We start from the raw sequence: 16,137 nt of genomic DNA on the forward strand, positions 1-16,137 counted from the left end.
TCCCTCCCCTCCTGCAGTGCACCGCCAATTTCCCCACAAGCCTTAATTCGAAATTAAATTCTGGGGACTGGCACGCCAAATCCACCCTGCAAACTTTCCTGATGAACTCCCGAGTGTTGAGTGTACGTGGAAGCGAAAGTGTCTTATCTCGTGTCTCGCGGAGACGAATGTCTCGGCGTTCGTCGAAACACTCAGAATAGTGTAAGCGAGCGTGCCTAGTGAGAACCAACTGCAATCGATTCCGCAATCGTAATTTGTCCCTGAAGAAACTAATTCAGAAGGTATAACGAACAAATATGTACAATCACTTTTAGGTTTCACCGGTGATTAACCGGACAGCAGTAAACCGAGTGGGCTCGAGAGCGCCGTTTTTTTTTTTTTCAGAAGTACGATGACCCTTGTAACGAGGTCGCGTGCGTCACTGGCGCGAGATCAACGAGAGCGTTGCTGAAATTCTTTTGAACCCACAGGTCTCCGCGACCGCTCATATATAGTAGACTTCGTGCGTGCAACTATATGGTGCTCTTAATGTCCGTCCTTTCTCTCTCCGGTTTGCTACCCAGTGCAGGGTAGCAAACAGGAAGTGCGCCTGGCTAACCCCATTCCTGCCTCTATACTTTCTTCTCTTTCTAGTTTTCCATATATATTCTCGCACGTGTACCAGCATGAATAATGTACCACCAAAATACCGGACGCCAGCCTTTGCTTTTTCGGCTGCGGACAACTGTTCCATGAGAATTCCTGCATATTCGGCTTATACTCGTCTATCTCTATCCTGCACTAGCTGTTTTAAGAATGGCAAATATAATGTCTCCCTTGAAACACCCGCTCTATCTGTAGTTTTGCCTGCCCATGCCATAGCTGCAGCGACACACACACACACACACACACACACACACACACACACACACACACACACACACACACACACACACACACACACACACACACACACACACACACACACACACACACACACACACACACGAGATCGGGGACACGCCGCAAAGTGGTGTAAATGAGGGCTGTCGGGCGCTTTTTCGCAATTGGGACGTCCGACTGCGCCGACAAAGGCACGGCGAGGCGAGGATGTCTTTCCAGCGAAATGCGCCGCAAATTGATGCAAAGTGACCGCCGGTGGGGCGTCAGCACAAAGTGTCCTTCTACGTTATCCTTCTAAGCAGTGCGTGTTATGTCTCGCTGCTTAATTTAATTAAACACAGTTAAATTGACCTAACGTTCTTTTTTTTTACTCTTCTGTAAGCAAAGCAGTGCATGGTCCCGGCCTCGTATCAAATAAACTCTTATTGTTGCTCCTTAAGCAATGGACGAGCCCCTGCTTGTGCTATTCCTGGTTTGTCGTACGCCCATCGTAATCACGTTTCATCTTGCTTTTTACCCTTTCTCTGCGGATCATATGAACTCGGTCATTGCGCAATAGGCGGGAAAGGCTGCAGAAGGCTGAGCATGCAGTATGGGAGCAGCGTCGTGAACGGTCAGTCCCAAATTCCGCCGAATCGGGGCGCATTTGCTTCATGGAAAATAGTGGTTCAGTTTTAATTGATCCGCACCAGTTTCAAAGCAGGACATATAAATATCGACAGTTACATCAAAGGTACTTGCTTTCGCGCTTTGTGGCGAAGTCTGATCAACAAAAAAGACGAGAAAACGACGCGTAGGAATAACGCAACAGTGTGGACCTCAATGTGAAGCTTGCCATAACGCGAGCGAATATTTGTAGATAACATTCACCATTGGTCCTAGAAAAGAAAAGACTCCTTTTGTTTTCTTCTTATCTTTATCTTTTGTTTGCGTGAGTGAATAGGAGAAAGGAGAACTAAAAGGCACGATCGCGGTTTGCATCTCCAATGTTTATCAATATCTGTCATTAATCAATCCATCGTTTATTTAACGTGCCCAGCAACAACTCTAAGGTCAAAGTGTTGGCGCACGCATAAATAAAAAAAAAGAACACGCACACAACAACAATAATAAGCCGCGTCGCGACCAAACACACATACGTACAAACACAGGCTGACCGCACTTTCAAAGGCAGCGGACATGAAGGCTTAATAGTCAATATGGTTCAACTGACTGCCTTTTCGTATTTTTCGTCGAGATGCACGAGAAATATAAAAAAACCGAGCGCTTAAATGTACATCTGTAATACGTTGCACCAATACGGATGCATCACGCCTACCATGCGTTTGTTCAAACGCGTAGAAGCTGCAGATTCTGCAAGTCCGGGTAAAAAAAGAAGTAAAGAGAAAAAAGTCGGTCAGCATTGCAGGAATCGATGTTATGCGGAGCATTTTGCAAGTAGCTGGCTATCAAGCGTCATTTGGCGTTTTGCAAAGCGTTACCAGGTGTTATTAATGTGACGTCATGCATGTCATTTATGTCCTGTGATGCGTGTACTGATATATGTCCCGATAAAGCAATGACAACGACGGCATCCCAACCGCGTGCACGTAATAGATAGATAGATAGATAGATAGATAGATAGATAGATAGATAGATAGATAGATAGATAGATAGATTCAAAGTACTTAAGGTAGATAAAGAATGATTTGCATTAATAACGCGCATTATGCGTGTAATCAGATTCCAAATGCACCACACGCATTCACTCGCGGATCTCTTTCGCCAGAAATTATGCCGCGTAGCCGGCTATCAACGCTCTGGCAGATTGCTGCACGTGATGCCACGCTAGAATAGAGGAGATCATGCGCGCTTTCCAAGCTCGCGCTAAAGAATGTATTTATGTCCACCAATTATGCAGAGAATTCGACACAATTAAGACGCCGAGCCAGCATTGTAGGAATACTATGTGTTCAATATGTTGCCATGGTGTGGCGCTAAAAATATGTCACTCCTCACTTGACCTGCGAGTTTAGTCATGACAGCGATATGTCAGGGAGAATCGAGACGAAACAACCGCCGCGTCGAATCACCGACTATCCTTAGAGCGAAAACAACTGACGGAAAAAGAAAAATTCTACAAGAAGCCAATTGTGCACTGACAATGGATTCGGGCTGTCATCCCAAGCAACGATTTTTCTACGAAGCGTCACGAGGAGATGACCGTGCGAGCGCGCCGTTTCAAGCGAGTAACGTGAGCGGCGAAAGCGTACGTTTCAGTGTTTTACCGAGCGTTTTTAAACTATTACAACTTCCGTTCTGAAACCACGCGGTTTCACCGCGTGTGTATACGTGTTGTTGCTAGAACTTTGAATGAGTCGTCGACACGCAGCTACACACGTCATCGATGTGTAATCCGACGAGAGTTGCAGGAGCAGGGGTTCGCGTTATTGCAACCAGAGAACTTCGTCGCGAATGAGATGTGAGCGGGCTGGAATCGAAGGTATCGCTATACTTCACACCAGTCACAATATCGAAACGCGACAGCGGAGACAAACCCGCGATGTTATCGTCATCGAAAGACAAAGGGGGCAAACGGAGGAGGCATATATATATATATATATATATATATATATATATATATATATATATATATATATATATATATATATATATATATATATATATATGGACAGTGACTGTTGAAGCAAGAAGCTGCTCGGTCGAACGACCGGCTGTCAACCCGCGCGCGCGACGAACGTATAGGCCGCATCACAAGCGCCGGAATGCATGTACGGGCGTCCCACACGTCGGCGGCGGCCTGCTCTCTCGAAGAGCTAGACAACACGCAAAACAGGACGCCAACATTTACTACGACGACTTTTACAACACCAGTCGCCTCTCCACTGGCTCTGGCAACTTATAAGCATGCATGTCAACGGATCGCATACTTTGACTTTCAAATAAAGGTCGCGCTGCAGCTGAATAAAGCGAGGGCGCGCGTTACATGCAAACATCGCGTAACATAGATTCACTTGCCTGCGTTCAAAGTGGCATTCCGACGCAGGATCGACGACGACGAAAAGCGGCGTAGGAAGTGGGTGTGTTTCGTCTCCTCCCTTCCAGTGGTGATGATGATGGTGATGAAGGCCGGGACGCGAAACCGAGCTCGAAGTAAGCACCGTCCAACGCACAGCGGAGTAAACTCGCTCGGACGTCCCGCGTGGCGACGAGCGACTGACAGCGGCCGCGAGATTTCAAAAACCGCAGCGCTGTTTGCAACAGTTGATTTCCTTTATGCACTCCACGGCCGGCCGAGCGCGATCGCCGCTCGAGCTCTCTCGTTGACGGGACAACCGCAGCGGCTCTAACAGGCGACGACCGCTTCGTATCTCGTAATTTCCCGGATATCTGACTGCTGCTGCTCCAGCAGCAGTGTGACGGCAGTTGGGGGAGGGAAGGGGAGCGCGAACTTGAGCGAAAGCGCGCGTAGCGCAGGAAGTGAGCCGACCGAGCGTCAAGAGAGAAAGGAGAGCAAGAAAGAGAGAGAGAGAAACGTTGGAGGTGGACGAAAGATCCGAGCGGAGTGACACGCGGAACAAACAAAGAAGGGCGAGAAATTAATTGACACTGGTTCCGCGGGCAGACGACGCGCGCGCGCGTTGCGTTGCTTGGGGTGCGGCTCAAAAGTGGCGGCGGCGGCGGCAGCGAAGAAAAGTGGCGAGTGCGGCGAGTGGAGAGCCGCTCGAGCGAGTTTTGATGGGCGGTGGCGTGGCCGAAGCGGAGAGTTTCGGTTCTGTCTTTCGCGCGACTAGTCGCGTGGGCGAGTCGCCCGCTGAGCGAGGCGTTGGCCGAGCCGCCGAGCCCGATGTGCGAGAGAGAAGGGTGAAAGTACGTTTTCAAGTGTTTGTTTCGTATCTTTTCTTGGGCCGTGAAGGCCGTATCTACCTTCTGCGTGAGTGCCGCCCTCTGTCCGCGATTTCGTTAGACTAGGAGGCGAACGGAAGACGCAGCTCGCCCTCGAGTCATAAGGAAACCCTGTAAACGAGAAGCGAGGGAACGCGCGCCAGGTATGGAGGAGTCGAGTGAATGCGGATTCAATGTCTAGTTCGGTGTCCACACTATTCGCGCTTTACGCACTGCTTAGTCGTCGTCGACGCCTGCTGAGGACGGCGCCAGGAGACGAGGCCAGCGAGATTGGAGCTGTGAAGAGGCCTCACTTGTGAGCCGCTGTTTACACAGCGAATCCCGCTAACTACACGTACATCTATTTGGCGTCTACAAGATGTCTTGACAACATGAACGATACATTTTAACGTGGCTTTGGCAAAAACGCGAACGTCCGCGAGATGCGCACGTGTGGACTGTTAACCTACTGCCGCAGAGTTTCACGGCTACAACACGTGTTGCCCATTATACTCTCACGGTGCCGTTTTCTTCTCTCCTTCTTGTGCGAGATACTTGAAAATAATAGAAACAAGAAGGAACGGGAGTGCGGCAGATAGAGAGAGAGGAGAGAGAGAAAATGAGAAAGAAAGAGAATAATAAAGAAAACGCCGTCAGACCTGCTGCTCCTTGCAGAACCAAAGCCAATTTTCCAGCGAAGTCGTTCCTTTCGAGCATTCGCAAATTGAAGCGCCTATAATTATGTAAGCCACGAAATTTAAAATGCTGCCCGCGTGCGACTCATAAACAGGCATCCTTTTCGTGTAAATTTTACCTCGGTGTCACGTTTCGGTCTCGGTAAAACATGCATGTAACCAGAGTTCTTTCCCAATGGGGAGAACATGCTCGGCCCAACCCATGGCCATGTTTCCATGGCTAATCGCAGATTGGTTGAGCCAAGCTCGGCACACTATCCAGGGCCGCGCTTGGGGATTGAAATCGGCTTTTCGTCGGCGAACTACTAGGGTGCCGTCGCAAAGCCGGTCATTGATGCCAACTGGCCATTGCAATGCCTCGCATGACCCATTGTAAATTTCTCGATGGCTCAGCTTAGGGTCAACCGCCTTTTTACATGCATCGTTGACTTGCAATAAATTACTGTATTTGATCGTGTGTTTCTTATTACTGGCTGCTACAAGTAAGCATGCATGTACGCATACCATGCATAGTAAAGAGATTTCACATGCGGGAAAGGCAGAGGTTGGCTGGTATATGAGGCTAAGCTGGTGCCTGATACTCCACAAGCATAGACAAGTTAAACACAGTGCATTCCATGGACCACACATTAAAAAGAATATTACATGGTTCACGTGTTGAGTAGATTATAGCGTGAGATTTTTCATCGCTCACTAGCATTTTCTTGCACAATAAAACATAAGAGTTCACAAAATAATAACATACATAAAGTTGAAACTCTGCAAACGAGTGTTCAGCACGTCCCTGTCTAAAATGTTACGTTCGTTCACCGTCACCATGCGGCATATTGCAGCCCTAATTATTGACTATTTGGCGCCTTTGATTGCGCCCACCCTCCCTAGTCTTAAGCACCAATGAGCCAATGCTTAATGACAGTGCTTGACACCTTCGACGATACAGGCCCATGGTTTGCCCTTGCACAACCTGCACATAAGTAAAAGAAGGAAAGAAACATACAAAGCTACTGCAGCAATACTTTCAAAAATGAAGCAATCTTATTGCAATATAACAAGTGATTATTAAGAGCTACACCGTTGCTATGCTGCAAGATATACTTTGCCTGCAACAGAAGCACTGTGAAAAAGTCATAGCACACATATAAACACAAAGACTAAACGCACAAAACACTGCTGCATGAAAGTGGTATGGTTATGGCCAGTTGTTTATAAAGAAACAACGCTTCAAGTTGCGAGAGTGTTCCGGTCATTTATATGTCAGAGCAACCGCTTCATTTAAAAAGATGCCTAAGGTCCGCAGTCACAGGGCAAAGGTAACAAAGTAATACAACTCTCAGCACCACTGAGTGCTCGCGAGATGAAGCAGTCAGATAGCAGCTCCGGTATGCAAGCACACTTTAGCCCAGATATGTACATGCAGTGATCTATATCGAATACAAATTGCCCAGCATAATCAGCAGTACTTGTTGACAGGCAGGCGCTTTCTATTATACACATATAATTAAAGAGCATGCATTGAACTAATGTTTCAAGTAAGATAAAAAAAAATAAGAAAGATTAAAACAAGAGTAATATAAGAAAATACCGTTGAAATGTGATAAAAGAGTGTTAAGGAGAGTAAAAAAAATCGCCAACGATACTCTCTAAAGCGAAATTTGAGCGCAGCTCTATAGGTGTTTTCATTTCAAGATATATCGGCTAGCGTGGACAATTTGTCGCGTGCGGTACGTTGCAAACGGAGCGAAGTGTGGTGCGACTGCCTCGCTAATCGGGAGATTGCGAGAGGCAGCGCGTGGGTGACGCGTGGGCGCGATTCGCAGCAGCCGCCGCAGACAGACCTTCGCTCATGTAGCACTTTGTTTCCATATATGGTATCGGTGGCGTTATCGGCGAACAGACGACGCGTGCTACTACGGCACCATGTCACAGTCATCGTCGCTGTAGAGCCCGTCTTGCGCGTCACTATGCTTTTCTTCTTACGCTTTCGCCATACCGTACTCATTCGCTTTTTTTTTAATTATGGGGTTTTACGTGCCAAAACCACTTTCTGATTATGAGGCACGCCATAGTGGAGGATTCCGGGAATTTCGACCACCTGGGGTTCTTTACCGTGAACCTAAATCTAAGTACACGAGTATTTTCGCATTTCGCCCCCATCTAAATGCGGCCGCCGTGGCCGGGATTCGATCCCGCGACCTCGTGCTCAGCAGCCCAACACCGTAGCCACTGAAAAACCACGGCGGGTTCATCCGTGATCAAAAATCAAAAATAAAAATAACGTACAGCGCAAAGGACCAGGACAGCGATAGACGACATACACAGCGCTGTGTATGTCGTCGCTGTCCTGGTATGTCGTCGCTGTCCTATCGCTGTCCTGGTCCTTTGCGCTGTACGTTATTTTTGATTTTTGATCATGAATTACCAACTAGCCCAAGCAACCACCCTAGTTCACCCGGGTTCATCCGATTTGTTTCTCGCACTCTCGCTACCGCCGTCTTTCATGTCCCTCTGCGCTCCGCGTTCGCTCTTTCATACTTCACTGTGCTCGTTCGCTCTGTTACAAGGGACGCCGACGCCAAAGCTCGCCGCAAGGAACGCGCCCCTGAGAGCTGCACTCTAAACATAATGGGTCCACAAATACCTGGCAAAAAATGTAAGGCAACTGACTTCACGTGCATGTCGACAGGAAGGGCTGCTCACCACTGGCTGCTCCATCAGTTTTCCTGCAATCAGAAACAGTAACATCACGTGGTAACGCGCCCATTGGTTGCTTCAGCCGCCTTCGTTGCCTCCGTGTTTACAATGGATGCGCGTGACGTCCAACCGGTGCGGCTCAGCAAACATCTGTTTTGGCGGATATCGGATATCGTGACTGGGTGCGCGACATGAAGCTTTGGACACGTAAGCGCTCTCTGAGTTCATTACGCCTTGTTGAAAAGTTGCGAACAGTGTATAAGGCGCCTGTACCAAAAGCGAGGCTAGAAATGTATTCCAAGCTGTCCAAACGAATCGCTTATGAGTTAAATAAGGATCAGTTTGTTTTTCTATTCGTTTTTTATTTGAAGAACTCATTGAAGAAGTGGCTTGCCATGTTTCTGACTCGCTAATGTTCCTCGGTGCGGTAACTGTCTGATTGTTTATTTTCTGCCTAATCGCTCGCAGGTGTGCTCAGTTGCGATAGGTTTCTTCTTGCTGCGCACAAGGCTTGAAACGTAGATGTTCTGTGCTTTGTAATAGCCCGTATCAAAGACTTATTATCGCTGCATACTCGGTGGACTGTTGCGAAACGTCCATCTTCAAATATTCGCGTGCATTCGGTGTAGTCGTTGTCACCCAAACTCTGACGCATAAATTCAAGAGTACGGCCATTCAATCATACTTTACACGTTGGCGATAGCTTAAGGCGTAAGTTTGGGTAGATGTGTGTAGCTAACGTACGCACGTGCGAGAAACGTTGTATGCCATGAAGCGGCGCTACTTCCTTTGCCACTATGTAACGAGCGGTGCACACTCTTGTCGACGTTCCGGAGTTGGACTTTTTTTCGGAGGTTAGCGATACTGAATAGTGAATGATAGTGAATTTTTTTATCCTCCAGGAAGGCCGTGCATCGCGAAAGGCCTACAACACTGACAGTCCAATCCTTATGTAGCCGCGATCCGTGAACTTGGCTGCACAGACTGATTTCATTCCTTACTATATGCCAGTCACTATTTTTGCAGCCAACTACTGCTTCCCTCTACCGTTCCACATATTACAGTATGAATGGAGCACAGTGCGATAGCGAACACCCAGTTGCATTTTCGACAGTTGATCGCACGAGAGCAAGGCTGAAGCAGTAATGGTTTCGTATTGGCGCACTTTTGCTGAGGCAACGTGCGGCGCGCCATCGAAAGCGTCATCTCGTTCCTCTATAGCGAACTGCTTCGCGAAAAGGGCATATCATCATCATCATCATCATCAGCCTGGTTACGCCCACTGCAGGGCAAAGGCCTCTCCCATACTTCTCCAACAACCCCGGTCATGTACTAATTGTGGCCATGCCGTCCCTGCAAACTTCTTAATCTCATCCGCCCACCTAACTTTCTGCCGCCCCCTGCTACGCTTCCCTTCCCTTGGGATCCAGTCCGTAACCCTTAATGACCATCGGTTATCTTCCCTCCTCATTACATGTCCTGCCCATGCCCATTTCTTTTTCTTGATTTCAACTAAGATGTCATTAACTCGCGTTTGTTCCCTCACCCAATCTGCTCTTTTCTTATCCCTTAACGTTACACCTATCATTCTTCTTTCCATAGCTCGTTGTGTCGTCCTCAATTTGAGTAGAACACTTTTAGTAAGCCTCCAGGTTTCTGCCCCGTAGGTGAGTACTGGTAAGACACAGCTATTATATACTTTTCTCTTGAGGGATAATGGCAACCTGCTGTTCATGATTTGGGAAAGCCTGCCAAACGCACCCCAGCCCATTCTTATTCTTCTGATTATTTCCGTCTCATGATCCGGATCCGCCGTAACTACCTGCCCTAAGTAGATGTATTCCCTTACGACTTCCAGTGCCTCGCTGCCTATTGTAAATTGCTGTTCTCTCCCGAGACTGTTAAGCATTACTTTAGTTTTCTGCAGATTAATTTTTAGACCCACTCTTCTGCTTTGCCTCTCCAGGTCAGTGAGCATGCATTGCAATTGGTCCCCTGAGTTACTAAGCAAGGCAATATCATCAGCGAATCGCAAGTTGCTAAGGTATTCTGCATTAACTTTTATCCCCAATTCTTCCCAATCCAGGTCTCTGAATACCTCCTGTAAACACGCTGTGAATAGCATTGGAGATATCGTATCTCCCTGCCTGACGCCTTTCTTTATTGGGATTTTGTTGCTTGCTTTATGGAGGACTACGGTGGCTGTTGCCACCGTAGTCCTTGTTGCCATTTGTTGCCATATGTTGCCATATGTTGCCATATGTTGCCATTTTAGCGATTTTTTCGCTAGATGTAGCATCTTTCTTGACTGTTTAGTGACAAAACTTTCTATCGAACAACTTGCGACATTTTTTTTTGCGACTTAAATGAACAAGACACGAAAGTTTGGTGGCTTCTAAGCTGAGAAACTTACTCCAGAAATGGCTTTCCAGAACGCAGTTTACTATTCAAAAGCCATTTGTAAGCGACCTAAAACTTATCGTACGACGAATATTGTTTGAGGAAATAGGGAAATTTGTTCGAGTCGAGAGAAACTTCGCGCTAGGACATTGAAAAAGCGAAACTATTGGCGTGACGGCGTGTTTTAACTTCAATCACGGTAAATTGCTTTCAAATTAGCTTGCGAAGTATGACTTCTCATCGTACAGCAGAAAACTGCACGCTGTGAATGCTCTAGGACCATTAACATAGTACGCGGCTACTACAATTTTGCCTTTTGAACCTTTGTGCTGTGAATGTCTGTGCACTAGGAATGAAATACTTATAAACGACGAAACAAACGTATGCTGGAACATTAAACATGCAGCGCGGGCAGAGCTGGGCGTGAGCGAACACTGTAAGGTTTGTGGTCGGGGTTGTAGGGAGGACATGGCTCTTCGTCAGAAACTAGGCGTACAGGATTTAATTAAAACATTTACATTAAAACAGGAGATACATTTCAACAGACTATATAGCATGACAGCAAAAAGGAGCACGAAGCTCCCACCACGAAGCGCCCAGCACATATCACATGAGCCCAAAGCTCCAAGCTACGCTTGTCGAGCACACAGCTGCTTAAAAACACTATGTCCTCCCTAGATCCCTAGGTGAGGGAAAACAGCTGTCCAACCTTCGTCCAATCTGGCCGTCCACAGTGGTTGGAGGCGTAGTCGACACGCCTTTGAGAGGGAGGGCTCACACCCTCACGTACGCACTTTGGATTCCCAGAACCCGAGTTGGGCGGGTCCTCGTAGCCAGATTATCACGCTTGACCCCAGCCGGCGCCTCTTAATTCCAGAGCTGACTTCTCCGGTAGCCGCCACGAGTGTCAACAGACTGTGACGAATTCTGGGGCCCGAGGAAAAAAGCACAGCAAAACACCCTTTTCCGAGAAGCTCTCTTGCTGCAAATAGACCATGAAGGCTACGACGAATCAACCAACAATAATCGGTCCGCCGAACGGCTAGCCTGGCCGACGCCGCTGGGCTGTACGAGGAGAAGCATGGTTAAGCGAGCCTTTGTAGCAATTGCTACGAACGGGTGGATGTGTGATTTTCCCTTTATTAATGAGCATGATTAATTAACTTTGCCGTGGTCTCCAATTCTCCGAAGGCAGTGCATGGTCGGTTAGCGTTGTCGGCGTCGCCGGTTCTCTGAAGGACGCCACCCCCGCGGGTCGATCGAAGCAACTGCAGCGAGCTGAGAGCGCTCGTCCGTGTCTCTTCTTCTTGTGTCGTCTGTTTGGCGCTACAGTACTTCAGAGCTGAGATAGGTTTGCAGAGGAGTACCCCTGCAGGCCGATCGTAACAACACATACATCTAGCACTAAACACGGCAATTCGGTCGTGGCACTGAACAGCAGACTATGCATATACTGAAATCTACCGGAGATCGCCAATAGGCAGAGCAACCTAGGACGGAGTCCCAGTGGTCACGTGTTTGGGCGAGTTTTGCTTCGGAGGAAAGATAAGCATAGGCGCATATTTTTATGCTTATGCTTACAGAACAAGGCATGCAAAAAAATCACATTTTTTACACTGGTTTCGTGAGGCAGCGCACGGTTTTGACACTGTTACATTCTGTAAGGGATATTGGCGTAGCCAGGGGGGGGTAGAAACACCCCCCCTCCTGGTTACGCAAAATGTTTCACGAGGTGGGAACCAGAGCAATTGCCTGTCGTTTTTCTCTGCATTGGAGAATTTTGCTTCATTGACTCTGATGATGTGCCATGCCTCAAGAGAGATTCTACCTTTTGCATAATTTCTAATGGCCGCTTGAGAATCGCTAATGATGTACTGAGCATTCGTGGAGACCAATGCTAGTGCAATGGCTACCTCCTCTGCTGTCTCGGAATGTTTGGTATTAACTGACACGCTTGTAAGGGGTTTTTGGGTGTGATCTACGATTATCTCTACGTAGCTATTTTTGTGTGGTATTGAGCTGAGCCGCGTCTACGAAGGTTGCTCTGTCTGACCCAAAGCTTCGGATCATTTTCTCTGCTCTACTCTTGCGTTTGCCGTCGTTGTAAACTGGATGCATGTTCTTGAATATATTTGGTACTAGGAGTTTGTCACGAATTTTTCTCGTTATCGTCCTCTTTTCCCCGTATAGATTGTGGTAATTCATTCCTAGTTTGCTTATATATGCCGTCCCGTTTTAGTTTTCGTTAGTCGTTCTGCTTGAGATGATTGTTGTGCTTCTATCAGTTCGTCCAGTATGTTGTGGAGTCCTAACTTTAGCAAGAGATCCGTGCTCGTACTGATGTGAATTCCTAGTGCTAGTTTGTATGCTTTCTTTTATCAGGTTGTTAATTTTAGTCTTTTCAGCTGCAAACCAATTGTGGAATGCTACTATGTATGTGATCTGACTGATTACGAATGATTGTATCAGCCGTATGATACTTTCTGCCTTCATACCCTGGTGCTTGTTAGTAATTCGTTTGATTAATCTCATGGTGTTTCTCACCTTTGTGTCTAACTTCTTTGTGGTTTCCCCACTTGTGCCTTTGTTCTCGATTACTAGACCCAGCATCTTGAGCTGGTTAACTATTGGGATATTCAGCCCGTTCGTGGTGTGTAGCTTGATTTCCTCATGAGCCTTGTTCCTGTCGTATCCTTTGGGAGGCCTGCCCCTAAGTGTGGGGCGGCACACGAGAAGTTCAGATTTCTCTGCAGAGCGTGCGAGGCCTGTTCCTATGAGGTGTTCCTCTACTGTGTTAATTGCAGTCTGGAGTCGTTCTATTGATCCGTAGCTGCCATCACAGGTCGAGATGGTAATATCGTCCGCGTAGATTGTGTGATTCAGGGACTCTATGTGATTTAATTTTTCGGGGAGTCCCATCAAGACGAGATTAAACAGCATCGGCGAGATGACAGCGCCTTGCGGCGTGCCGGCCCCTCCTATGTCGATCTCGGGCGACTTGAGCCCCCCGACGGAGATGACTGCTTTCCTATCTGATACGAAGCTCTTGATGTAGTTATGCGTCCGTTGCCCTAGTCCTATTCGTTCGATGTTTTCCAATATGGTTGCGTGGTTGGCATCATCGAAAGCCTTTTTTCAAGATCAAGGCCCACGATGGGGCCTTGTAGAGCGCGTTTTATAATCGATTATCTGATGCTTAAGTTGGAGCATCGCATCTTGTGTCGAAAGGTTTTTGCGAAATCCTATCATTGTATCTGGGTATATGTTATTATCCTCTAAGAAGTTATCTACTCTGTTCAAAATTACATGTTCCATTAATTTTCCGACGCAGGATGTTAGGGAGATTGGTCTGAGGTTGTCGATCTCAAGCTTCTTACCAGGTTTTGGAATGAGCGTTATCGTCGCTTTCTTCCATTGAGCTGGCACTTCTCCCTTTATCCAACGCTCGTTTATGTATTCTGTTAGTTCGGCTATCGATTCATCATCGAGGTTCCTGAGAGTCTTGTTGGTTATACCGTCCGGGCCTGGGGAGGATTTGGTGTTTAATATTTGTAGGGCCGCGCGGATTTCTGCCTCCGTGAGTTCCCCGCCTAATTTTGCGTTTGTATTCCCGTTGTAGCTAAGATAATTGCAAGGGGGTGCCGGTGTTAAGTATTTCTGCTGTAATTCATTGAGGAATTCCTCTTCTGTGCCGTCATGCGTGTATTAACTTATTAATGGCTTGCATGTGATTTTTCTTGTTATTGTCTTGTTCAAGCAGGAACCTGAACATGTGCCAGGCTTTGCCGGTGCTTAATTGTCCGTCCATGGAATTACATATCTCGTCCCATTGTTGTTTGGTCAATTGCTTAGCATGTTCTTCTATTTTTTTTTGTTGAGGAGCGCTATGAGCTTTCTTAACTTTCTGTTATGCTTCTGACCGCTAAGTCTATTCTGGAGCGACTGCTTAGCTTCCCACATGTGGAGAAGTCTGCTGTCGCATTTATCCAAGTCAGAGTCAGGTGGTGCTATTTTTGTGGCAGCTTTGACGTCATCACTGAGCTCCCTAGTCCATTGTTCTATGTCTGCGATTGATCGTTGCTGTGTCGTCTCTCGCGTTCTACGAAATAGTTCCCAGTCTACTAATTTGATCTGTCGTTCCTTGGGTCTATTCGGCCCTTCTCTGACGTGTAACTCCAATATGCGGTGGTCACTACCCAAATCTTCCAGTGTGTTGTGCCACGTCGCCTTTTCAATATTCTTGGTAAAGGTTAGGTCTGGGGTTGTGTCCCTGTTTAGCGCCGTGCCTACTCTGGTTGGAGTGGCGGGGTCTGTGACGAGCGTGAGGCTTAATTCTTGTGAGTCGTTCCACAAGTCCCTTCCTTTTGCTCTGGTACATGAGTATCCCCACGTGGTGTGTGGGGCAATGAAGTCTCCTCCTATAGCTACCAGATTTTCTCCAGCAAGTCTGAGTGTTTTCTGGAATAGGTTCTTGAATTTGTGTTTATGTAGCATAGGGTTACTATAAATGTTGAGAATAAATAAGCTACGTCCTATCTTTTTTTGTGGGATGAGTTCCAATAGAATATTGTCAATGTGCGTTATGCCTGTGTTGTGCTGCACGCAAGTTATGTTTCTTTTAACAGCGTGGTTAATGCCCTGGTGTCCCCTTCGGCATAGCCAAAAGATCTGTATCCTGCTAGCTTTGCAATCCCGTGCGTTTCCTGCAGAATTATGACATCCGGTGTACACTTGTCTTTTAAATACTACTGCAAAACTGACTTTTTGTTTTCGTAACTTCTACAATTCCACTGCCATATCCTGAACCCTTTTTTAGCGCGCCTCATTTCGGGTGCGACCATGGGAGGGAGACGGGAGGTTAGAGAGAAGCTGATCTTATATAATTACGTGGTTGTGAAGTGGGTAAGGATTGTGGTGCTTCTGACGAAACGGAGCGGTACCTGGTGACTGGTTTGTCTCTAGGATGTCTAATCTACTCATAATTGCTGCTATTGCCTTAGCCATTTGATTCATCATTACGTCCCGTTTTTCATTTGAATTTTGTATCTCTGCTAGTGTCTTTTGAATGTCGGCTAATGCTTTATCTACCACTGCGTTATCTTGTTTATCACTTCTGGCTTGGGCCTTGCGTTTGAGTGGAGGGGGGTCATCCCCTTCGTCCATCTTATTGTCCGGGATTTCAGATGGCTCTTTCGTGCTCGCGTGTGGAGCGGGAGTTACCTGATTTATTTGGTTTTTTCCTTCCTTGAAAATGTTTATTTCATCGCTCATACGTGCTAGCAAAATCCTGCGTGTGCTAGCAAAAAACTGCGTGTTCTCGTGTTTTAGTTGCTTTATCTCATTATTAATAGCAGTCTCCCCGCCAGCCCCCGGGCGCACGCCATCGACCACGTATGCCCAGCTCATCGTGTTTGTCTGGTTTGCTGAAGAGGATGGCCTAGTTCTGGACCTGGATCTGGATCCGGGTCGTGTCCCCGGTGTCCTGGAGCCGGATCGGGATAAGGATCTGGTGGTGGATGGAGACCTTGTTCTCGATCTGGAGCGTCGTTCCCTGGCGTTTAGGAGGCCAGGCGTTCCGCGAGAC

At 47.3% G+C, this 16,137-nt stretch overlaps 1 protein-coding gene across 1 annotated transcript in view; it reads right to left on the reverse strand.

The window, feature by feature from the left end:
- Positions 1–4,688, reverse strand: part of LOC142572793 (ras-related protein Rac1-like) — a 50,995-nt gene extending 46,307 nt beyond the window's left edge. Inside the window, exon 1 of the mRNA XM_075682151.1 lies at positions 3,901–4,688. The gene's annotated coding sequence lies outside the window, so the exon portion shown is untranslated. The remainder of the gene's footprint in view (positions 1–3,900) is intronic.
- Positions 4,689–16,137: the final 11,449 nt, after the last annotated feature.

This window comes from Dermacentor variabilis, chromosome 2 (assembly GCF_050947875.1).
Source record: "Dermacentor variabilis isolate Ectoservices chromosome 2, ASM5094787v1, whole genome shotgun sequence".
Taxonomy (NCBI): domain Eukaryota; kingdom Metazoa; phylum Arthropoda; class Arachnida; order Ixodida; family Ixodidae; genus Dermacentor; species Dermacentor variabilis.